Source organism: Solanum dulcamara, chromosome 5 (assembly GCF_947179165.1).
Source record: "Solanum dulcamara chromosome 5, daSolDulc1.2, whole genome shotgun sequence".
Taxonomy (NCBI): Eukaryota; Viridiplantae; Streptophyta; class Magnoliopsida; order Solanales; family Solanaceae; genus Solanum; species Solanum dulcamara.
Window position 1 is genome coordinate 33,214,895 of NC_077241.1, and position 11,159 is coordinate 33,226,053.

Consider the following 11,159-nt stretch of genomic DNA (forward strand, 5'->3'; position numbering starts at 1 on the left):
GCAACCTAAGATGCTGGAAAGTCAAGAGTGGTTGATATTCGTATTACTTCCAGGATGAATAGGTTTAAAGGACGACGAGGCGAACATGACAAAGAGTGACTCGTACGAGGTATGCGAAGCTTTCTTTTGCGTATTTTTGAAATAAGTATGTAGAGCTATCTTTCTTTTCTTTTGGCATGTCTTAGATGTAAGTTATGAATGATATGTATGTGATATTTGGGATTCAATCCATTCGTAAAGCCCTGAATATAAGTCGAAACTCTCATTCACTTTTGATGTTAGAACTCCTGAAATAGCTGAGTCATTGCCTTTAAGTCTTCTATGTGATGAAAACTAGTACATGTAAAGCCTACCTTTTCTTTCCTTTGGAATGGCTTAATTTTAAGTGAAATGATATATAATATAGGTTAAGAGGAAATTACAATTATGAGCTCTGAGTATAACTCGTGACTTGTAGTCACTTCTGACCATTAAAAGTCTAAAAATAGTCAAACTATCATTCTAGAGCCTGCTATATAGTGAATAGTAAGTGGAGATACAAGCTCCTTTTCTTGAAGGCTCTGAAACAATCAATGTCTCTAATTGCATAACTGTGTCTCTGATTGCATAAACCATATTTCTGATTGCATAAGCTATGTGGCATTGTCTTGATACATGTCTGTGATTCCTTAGGCCCCAATTGATGTTACCCCTAATGACATCTAAAGGGCACTTCAGATAAGTACCTTTCTGGTCTTCAGGTGACGGTTCACTTGAGTGTTTCATTGAGTCTCAGAGGGTGATTTAGTTGTATATAGTTTCTCATTACTCTACTCGTGCATGCTATAACCCTTCTTTCTTTGCGTCCCACGATGGGCCGGATATTATGTCGGGAGCAGCTTTACTACTTCTTTCACCATGTCCCAGGCTAGATGTGTACAGTTCCACGCACGAGGATATAATTCCATACGTGAGGTATGATATATGTTATATGTTATGATGATATGATTATTCATCGAGTCCCGGGCCGGCTGTAATATGATAGTGTGGCGAAATAAGAAAGGAACACCGAGTCCCTCCTTAGAGGGCCAGGTACGGTATATATATTATGATGGTACGCTATAGACGTACACCACTCCATTCACCGAGTCTCTCACTAAAGAGGCCGAATACTTTATAAAGGCTTGCATATGAGATTAGAGTGATACGTGTGTGACCCCGAGCCCGTAGTGAACCGGATGTAATACGATGATATACATGATAAGATTATACTGTGTATGAGGATATGATACTGTATACGATGATATGATGAAATGAAATGCATGATGGTACGATGACATGTGAATATGAGGAAATAATTATGACACTGAGTTCACTAGTGGGCTGGGTATAACATATGATGATGTGTATGATTACGTGTCCTAAGGTGCAGGTACAATTATTTGTTAATTGTTATACTTGTCCCTTGCATCCCTACTTCAGTTATTGTCTCAGTTATGTGTTGTTATGCTTTATATACTCAGTACATATATCGTACTGACCCTCCGTACTCCGGGGGGCTGCGTTTCATGCCTGCAGGTACAGATGCTTATTTTGGAGATCCGTTAGCTTAGGAGTTCCTCTAAGATATATCGGCAGTGCTTCACTGTTCTGGAGCCTAATTTTTGATACTGGTCACTTAATGTATATATTTTTACATTCAGGGGTACGCCGGGGCCCCTGTCCCGCCATATGTTATCGTCACTATTCTTAAAGGTTTGTAGACATATGAATGTGGGATGGTTGTGAGTTAGTTTCGATTGAGCCTATACGGCATTTTGTGAATATTGTTATGTTACTACAGCCTTGTCGGCTTGCATGCCCTTATGTGTTATAAGACGAGTGAAAGAGGCCACACACACATGAAAAAAAAAGTTTTAACACATTGGGGTTTTTTATTTCGTGAGAGATATCACCTTGTTCATAGTTCAATATGGCTACAACTGATAGGTAGGTATACGGGGGTTTAGGTCAGACCCCAGTCACGGCCTACGGGATTGAATCATGACACAAGACTTCTTATAATGCCGAGGATTATCTTAATTTGTATATTCGGGAATTGCTAAGGTTGCATGGTGTTCCATTGTCAAATATTTTGGATTGTGGTATCCAATTCAGTTTTCACTTTTGGAAATTGTTCCAAAGGGGACTTGGTACCAAAGTGAAGCTAAGTACCGCATTCCATCCTAAAACCAATGGGCAAGCCGAACGGACAATTCAAACACTAGAAGATATGTTAAGGGCTTGTGTGTTGGAGTTCAAGGGAAGTTGGGATGACCATCTAGCATAAATTGAGTTCGCTTATAGTAATATTTACCACTCAAGTATTGAGATGGCACCGTTTGAGGCTTTATATGGGAGATGATGTAGGTCTCTAGTTTGTTGATTTGAAGTTGGTAAGATTACCTTGTTGGGTCTCAATTTGGTGGTTAATGAATTGGAGTAGGTGAGAGTCATTAGAGAAAGGTTTAAGATGGCTCAACGTTGCCCAAAGTCCTATCCTGATACAAGCAGAAAGTACCTTGAGTTTAGTGTGGATGATTGGGTATACTTGAATGTTTCACCCATGAAATGTGTAGTTTAGTTTTGTAAGAAGGGAAAATTGAGCCCAGGGTATGTAGGGCCTTATATAATCTTGAGATGTGTTGGCAAGGTTTCTTATGAGTTGTAGTTGCCTTTGGAAATGGCCATGGTTCATCTAGTGTTCTATGTGTCTATGTTGAAGAAATGTGTGGGTGATACAAGTTCCATTGTGCCTTTAGAATTAGTGAATGTTGAAGAAAACATGACCTACGAAGATGTTCCAGTTGAAATTTTGAACCAACATGTTAAGAGATTGAGGAACAAAGAAGTTGTATTCGTCAAAGTCCTTTGAAGAAAACAATCAGTTAAAAACGCTACATGGGAAGCGGAAGCGGGTATGATGAAGTGATATCCTCATCCCTTTCACTCTACTCAATCCTATGGTACTAAGTTATTCATGAATCCTCTAAGACTACTACATTTCAGATCTTCCTAACCCTCTCATGTGCATGCATGTTCATGACGTTGAATTTTTAAAGTCATGTTTCATGTTAAGTTTAACGATCTCATGATCTATGCATTTCAAATGTCATTGTATTTCATGTTGGGTTGCTAGTCCTCGTTGTGTCCTTTCTATACTATAATCTCATTCGAGGATGAATGTTCCCAAGGGAGAGATATTGTAAGACCCCATAAGTAAAAAAGTTTAAAATGAAGGAGAAACCCTCTAAAAAAGAGAACTTCCCCAAGTCTATGAGTCCGCCTACTAGTCATAGGTACTTCTACGAGTTGTACGAAAGACTTGTAGAGAGGATACTGAGGGAAATAAAATTGGGCCCTCTTAGATGTCATGACCCAACCTCGTAAGCCGTGATTGGGGCCCGACTTGGACCCCTGTACCTATAACTATTAGACATAAGGACTACTCATCAACACCCCAGTGGGTGATAATATTTTCATGTATATGTAGCCTCTTTTATGTGCATCATAACATAAAAGGGAACGCAAGCTGACAAGGCTGTCATAACTTAATAATAATTATAACACACCGTATAAGCACAGATAAACAAACTTATAAATAACCCGCATACATATGTCTATAGACCTATAAGAATATTAATGGTAACATATGGAGGGACAGGGCCCCTGTCGTACCCCTAAACAAATAAATACATACATCAAGGTTCAGTACCAAAAGCTGGGCTCCGATACAATGGAGCTCTTCTCAAACTTGCTGGATAGAGCCCTAAGCTGGCGGATCCTCGAGTCGCATGTCTGTACCTGTGAGTATGAAATGCATCCCCCCAAAGAAAGGGGGTCAGTATGATATATGTACTGAGTATGTAAGCATAAAACATTATAAAGAAACTACAGTTGAAATAGGGATGTAGGAAACAAATATGACAGTTAACAATCACTGTGCCTGCATCTTAGGACATGTAGTCATATACATTATCATACACTGTACTTGGACCGCTAGGGAACTCGATGTCATAATCGTTCATCATATTAACATATCATCATATCATCATGTCGTCATATCTTTTCATTATGTAAATTATTTCCTTATGTTATCTTATACGGCATCATATCATCGTATACGGCATAATCTCATCGTATATATTATCTTATTATATCCGGTCCATTATGGGGATTGGGGTCACAAATGTATCACTATATTTTCATATGGATGCCTACATAAAGTATCCGTCCCTTTAGTGAGGGACTCGGTGAAGGGAGTGGGGTACATCTATAGCGTACCAGCATCATATACATACATATCCCGACCCTCTAGTGAGGGACTCAGTATTTCTTCCTTATTTCACCACACATACCATCATATACATACCATCATATTACAACACATACCATCATAGTACAGACAGTATGGGACTCGGGGAATAATAATATCATCATAACATATACCATGCCTCACGTACAAAATCATCTCCTCATACTTTAAAACATACGTATCTGAAACTGTGTGGACTGTTTTCTATCCATTTTGGCTGCACTAAGTCATGATTTTATACTTCTAATACCCCCATATCATCGTGGTATGCTCTAGATAATTAATTTATGGAATGAAATTGGGACTTACCTATTTTTTCCTCCTAGCCGCCACACTTTTCTCTCTTAGCTTAGGGTTTTCATTTCTTTGTGTTGCTGAAATTTTTGGTACTTTGCTGCAGGTTTTTGGATAATTAACTGAAGCTAAGAGTCATTTTAACATGTATATATGGGCTGCCTTGGAGGTGACATGTGTCATCCCCTTAGGGTGACACGTGTCGAGCCATAATTGGCCACCGTATCATGCTTCCAACTAGGGGATGCCATGTGGCAGTGGGGTCCACCCCCCAAGAAGTTGGATCACCTACTTGACCCTAAATAGGTGCATCACCTGCTTGCTTGAGGTGCTGCCACGTGTCGCTCCTCCATTGGCTGCCACATGTCGTCCTTTCCCCTTCTTCGTGGGGGAAAGGATGACACGTGGCAGCCAATGGAGGAGCAACACATGGCAGCAACTCAAGTGTATAAGACTTTTGAATTAGTAGCTTACGTAGGTAAATCGAATCCTACGCTCATTACTTGGCCTCCAATTCCTTCTGGATTCTTATGACTCTATTTCAAACCTTCTCTACTATAGGTATCTTATTCTCCTCTCCTTGGAGTCGTTTGATAGTGTCGTAGCTTATTCGGCTCACATGATGACTTCTAAGAACCTTAAGAGCCTTCCCAGAAACTTAAGAAGTTTATGAAGCGTTCCAAGGTACCAAAGTACGGGGTGTAACATTCTTGTGCTAAACCTCCTGGCCTTTGATGTTCAACTTTCATTTGTTGAAAATTAGGACACTTATCTATGAACTCTGCTATGTCCTTCTTCATTCCAATCTACCAATATACTTCCCTCATATCACGATACATATTTGTGGATCCCGGATGAATTGAATACTGAGAACTATGGGCCTCATTCAATATCAACTCTCTTAATCCATCAACATTTGGAATACACAAATGAACTTGGTAATGTAGTATCCCATCTCCTCCTAGGGAGAAACCCTCAACCACTTTTTTGGCAACCAACTTCTTCAATTCGACCAAAATTGAATCATTGTCTTATTTGGCCTTAACGTCCGTCGCAAGAGATGATTCTGAATAATTATGTATAAGAACGCTTCCATTATTGGAATCAACCAAACGCACACCTAAATGTGCCAATCTATGGACCTCTTTAACCAATTCTCTCTTACATTTATCAAAATGTGCAATACTATCCGTAGAGAACTGACTAAGAGCATCGGCTAATACATTTGCCTTACTCGGATGGTACAATATGTTCATGTCATAGTCTTTTAGGAGTTCAAGACACCTACTTTTCCTAAGGTTCAAGTCCCTTTGACTAAACCCATATTGCAAGCTTTTGTGGTTTGTAAACACATCAACATGCACCCCATAATGATAATGACGCCAAATTTTCAAAGCAAACACAACCGCCGCAAGTTCAAGATCATGGGTTGGATAGTTTCTTTCATGCACTTTAAGTTGCCTGGAGGCATAGGCTATAACCTTACCATGTTGCATCAAGACACAATCCAGAAAAACATGTGAAGTATCATAATAAACAACAAACCCATCTAAACCTTCTGGCAATGTCAAAATACGAGCCGACATGAGATAATATTTCAATATTTGGAAACTTTTCTCACATTTGTCTGACCATTGGAATTTTGTCTTCTTTTGTGTCAACTTAGTTAAAGGCAAAGCAATAGATGCAAACCCTTCAACAAACCTTCTGTAGTATCCGACTAAGTCTAAAAACCTTCTAATGTCTGAAGGAGATAATGGTCTAGGCCAATTCTTAAGTGCCTCCATCTTCTTTGGATCTAATTTAATCCCATCACCAAACACCACATGACCAAGAAATGTAACTTCCCTCAGCAAGAACTCCCACTTACTAAATTTAGCAAATAATTTATTCTCTCTCAATGTTTGCAACACAATCCTTAAGTGCTTTATGATTTTCTTCATTTAGAAAATAAATCAAGATATCATCAATGCACACCACTACAAACATATACAAATGTATCTTAAAAATATGACTCATCAAATCCATGAATATCGCGGGAGAATTAGTCGAACCAAACAGTATTACTACAAATTCAAAATGACCATATCTTGTCTGAAAGGATGTTTTGGGAATATCACACTCCCTTACCCTCAATTGATGATAACCAGAATGGAGGTCCATCTTAGGAAAGTAGCTTGCTCCTTGTAATTGATCAAATAAATCATCTATACTTGGAATTGAATACTTGTTCTTTATGGTGACCTTATTCAATTACTGGTAGTATATACACATTCGGACTGATCCATCTTTCTTCCTAAAAAATTACATGGAAGCACCTCATAGTGAAATACTCAGTCATATAAAACCCTTATCGAAGAAATCCTTCAATTGTTCTTTCAACTCCTTAAGTTCCACCGGAGCCATATGGTAAGGAGGGATAGAAATAGGTTGGGTACCGGAAGGAGATATATGCCATAGTCAATTTTCCTTTAGGGGGTAATACCGAGCAAATCATCAGGAAACACATTGAAGAACTCATTAACTATAGGGACCGACTCAAGAATAGGAGTTTTGGAATCAACGTCCATAACTTACATAATATGATAAATGCACCCCTTGGAAATCATTTTTTGGGCCTTAATACATGAGATGAATCGACCCTTAACCACTGAATCATTACCCTTCCATTCAAGAACAGGCTCATTAGGAAAATGAAACTTTACCACATGAGTCCTACAACTTATTGATGTGTATGCGACATCTAACCAATCCATACCAATAATGATGTCAAAATCAGTCATGTCAAGTTCAACAAGATTACATGGAATAACTCTGTGTGAGACCCATATGGGATAATTTCTATAAGATCTGTTGGCTAATACCGAAATACCAATGAGAGTATAAACCGAAAAAGGTTCTATTAACACTTCGGGGCACACATCAAATCTCATAGCAAGGTAAGGAGTAACAAAAGACAAGTTGGCACCCGGATTAATTAATGCATAAAAATCAAGGTTAAAAACTCATAACATACCCATGACCACATCGGGAGTCTCACCAACATCTTGCCTTAAGTGAAGTGCATAGAAGCGATTGTTATGTTGTCTAACCTTAGGTTGAGCTTGGGAGCCTTGTTGCACTTGGCCTCCTAGAGGACGACCGTCTCCACCTTTGTCGGCCACATGAGGGCACTTGGATTACTTATGGCCCATCTTGCCACATCCATAACAAGCACCCATTCCCATCAAGAACTTCCTTCTATGATTCTTTCCATACTTTGCACACTTAGGAAATTAAGGTCTACTAGCATTCACACCTCATCCTCTTTGAGATTTAGGGTATGGCACCCTATTCTTAGCAAACTTCTTCCTTGAGCTTTGGCCTTGTTGAGAGCATCCACTACTACCACTGGTCCTAGCATTGGAGAACCCACCTTCATATCGAGCCCTCTTAGAAACCCTCATCCTCATCTCTTGGAGCTTTTCTCCTTCAATTTGTTCAGCAAAACTCATAAGCCGAGATATGTCCATCTCCTTAACAAGCATAGCAGTTATAATATTTCTTAGTAACTAAGTCGAACACCCCCAATATGAATTGACTTATTCGGCACGTGGATCGGTAACCATTGAAGGAGCATATTGGATAGCTTAGTAAACTTGAGGACATAGTCCCTAATCCCCATATTTCCTTGTCGAATATTTATGAACTCCAACACTTTAACCTTCCTTAACTCAAGAGGGAAAAAGTGATCAAGGAAAGCATATTTGAAAGCTTCCCATTCAATAGGACATTCATCCACCCTCTTCATCTTCCATTTAGTGGACCAAACTTGAGCAATACCCTTAAGTTGGTAAGCCGCCAACTCCGCTTTTTCTTCAAAACTCACCTCCATAATACTCACTATCTTTTAGACCTCATTAATGAACTCTTGAGGATCCTAATCAACCTTTAAGCCATGAAACTCTGGAGGGTTCATTCTTGAGGCCGAAGTAGGAACATTATGAGGAGCCGCAATACCTTTGTTGGTCACCACTTGGGCTAGCATAGTAATGGCGGTACACTTGGTCTAGTAGAGAACCATTGACTTGAGGAGCCGGGGGAGCTTGGGGAATCATTAGTATTATTTCTCCTTAGAAATGGTGGTCTTCTTGGAGCCATTTTTCTAAAAATTGAAAAGAAAGAATGTTAGGAAAACAAGTCTTATGGTAAACTCTATAGCACGACATAGATCATGAAAGAAGTAAGAATTCTTAAAATGTCTCATAGCCTTCTATTCATAGATGTGGTGCTATTCACAGCCATGATAAGACTCTACTTGACATGGCATGTTGGACTCCCTAGGATACTTGAAAACCTGGTGCTCTAATACCCAGTTTGTCATGACCCGACCTAGGGCCTAGTCATAACATAGAGATTGAATTCCCAAAGGTATCTAACCAAGCCTCTTGTATATATCATAAGCATACATAAGGTAAAGTAAAAGTGGAAACATCATAAGTGTCTAAACTATCAATACAAATTGAAGAATGTCAGATCATAAGAAATAATCGAAACACTTATCCTACTAGATGCCTTTACTCATGATTCTGGGTGGGGGATAAGACATGTCTCTATCCCACCCTCAATATGAAATATAACAAAAGTCTTTGAAATCAATAATCAACTCGATGACTAGCCCTTGATAAATGAGAACTCACCATACACACCACTGAATAGGAAAGCTTAACAAGCTATGTAGATAAGTATGATCTTCAACCTCAACCCCTACATTATGAGACATTGTAGGTAAAAAGTATGCATTAGTATGTTGGAGTGTACTAAGTGTGAGGGAATGACATCCAACGTAAATCATGGGATGCAATGATCAAGTAAAATACATGATAAGATAAGATAAGTAAAGTCATGAGAAAATCATATTGACCAAAACATTTGTAAAAGCATAATTTAAATCATGGCATACATAAGAGATCATACATATATGGGTTAGGAACCATAACCGACAATAAGACCATGCGAGCTATAACATGGAATCCCATTGTCTCCCTATACAATGAAGAAAAGGGGAATCTACTTGCCAAGGTACTTTACCCCACTAGGCGGGTCATATATACTCTATATGTGCATCTAATAGCTAGGCCATGAAGGAAACCTATGGTGGCACATAGTTTAAGAGACATGAGGTTGCTACTAGGGCTTTTTGTAGGGATCCCACCTTAGGTCTACTCGATTCTAAGTCAAATCCCATGGAATACATGTATAGCATAGAATCATAATTTCATATATCATAGTCATGATCATAGGTTTAAAATCATAAAGTAGCTTATTTTCATAACATACTTGTAATGTGAAAATTGTCCTTTCATCATTACAATCATATTTTCATAATTCATATAGTTAGGTCCTAGGTCACCACATAGTTCCCTAATTCACCTTACTTCATAACTTGTATGAAATTAATACCTTGAACTTAGAGTAAAACTCAATTGCACAACCAATTGACTTAAAACTCATGTAATTGACTTAAAAATATGCATGATCATATAATTTCTATCATCCCATACATAATTCATAAAGATAATATCATTGGGAGTATAATTTAAAATACCCATAATTAATATCATGAACCCTAAAACTCAATATGGCAAAATTCAGGGAAAAACTCTTCAATTCAATATAATAACCATTAATTTATTTCAAAATAGACTCATAATCATAATTTGAATCATAATTCATGCAATTGGAATAGAGATCATAAAACCCATAAAATACCATACTTTAATTTGGTAGAAAACTTGAGAAATTGATTGGACTTCATACATGAAAGAATCCATAAATCAATATCCACATACCTTAAGTAAGAAACCAAATAATTTGGATAAACTTGAGAGTTTTGATGGAGAGCTTGAGTTTATTTACATGAAATCTTCAATGGAGTCCTTGAGAGTCTTTTGTAGAAAGAAAAAAATCTGAGTAGTTGAATTGTAGAAGAATGAATAGAATTAGAGGTTTAGGTTAATTTATTGAGCTGAATTAGATCGTAAAAAGGTCTATGTTCATTAACTAACAATTAGGAAAAAGTCTAAAGTGCCCTTGCATCATTAACTAGGGAATCATACCTTACTTGATTATCCACAAGTCTCTAAATATTTTAGCCTCACGCTCTTGCGCATTCATCTCTAAAATAGACATTTGCAGTTTAGGATCAGTAACATTTCTCAAAATCATCACAAGTACCTTCAGAATGCCTTGGGAATAGGCTGCTCAGTAACATTTCGCTAAATCCTCACACCTCCGCATCGCGTACTTAGGCGATTGTTTTCATCCAAATTCAATTTTTAGTAAGGGCACTTTAGACTTTTACATAATTATTTATTAATGATCGTAGAAGTTTTTAGGATCTAATTCAGCTCTATAAATTAACCTAAATCTCTAATTCTATTCATTTTTCTATAATTTTCCTATTCAAATTTTTCTCTCTCTACAAAAGACTCTCAAGAACTCCATTGAAGACTTTAAATAAATTAACTCAAGCTCTTCATCAAAACTGTCA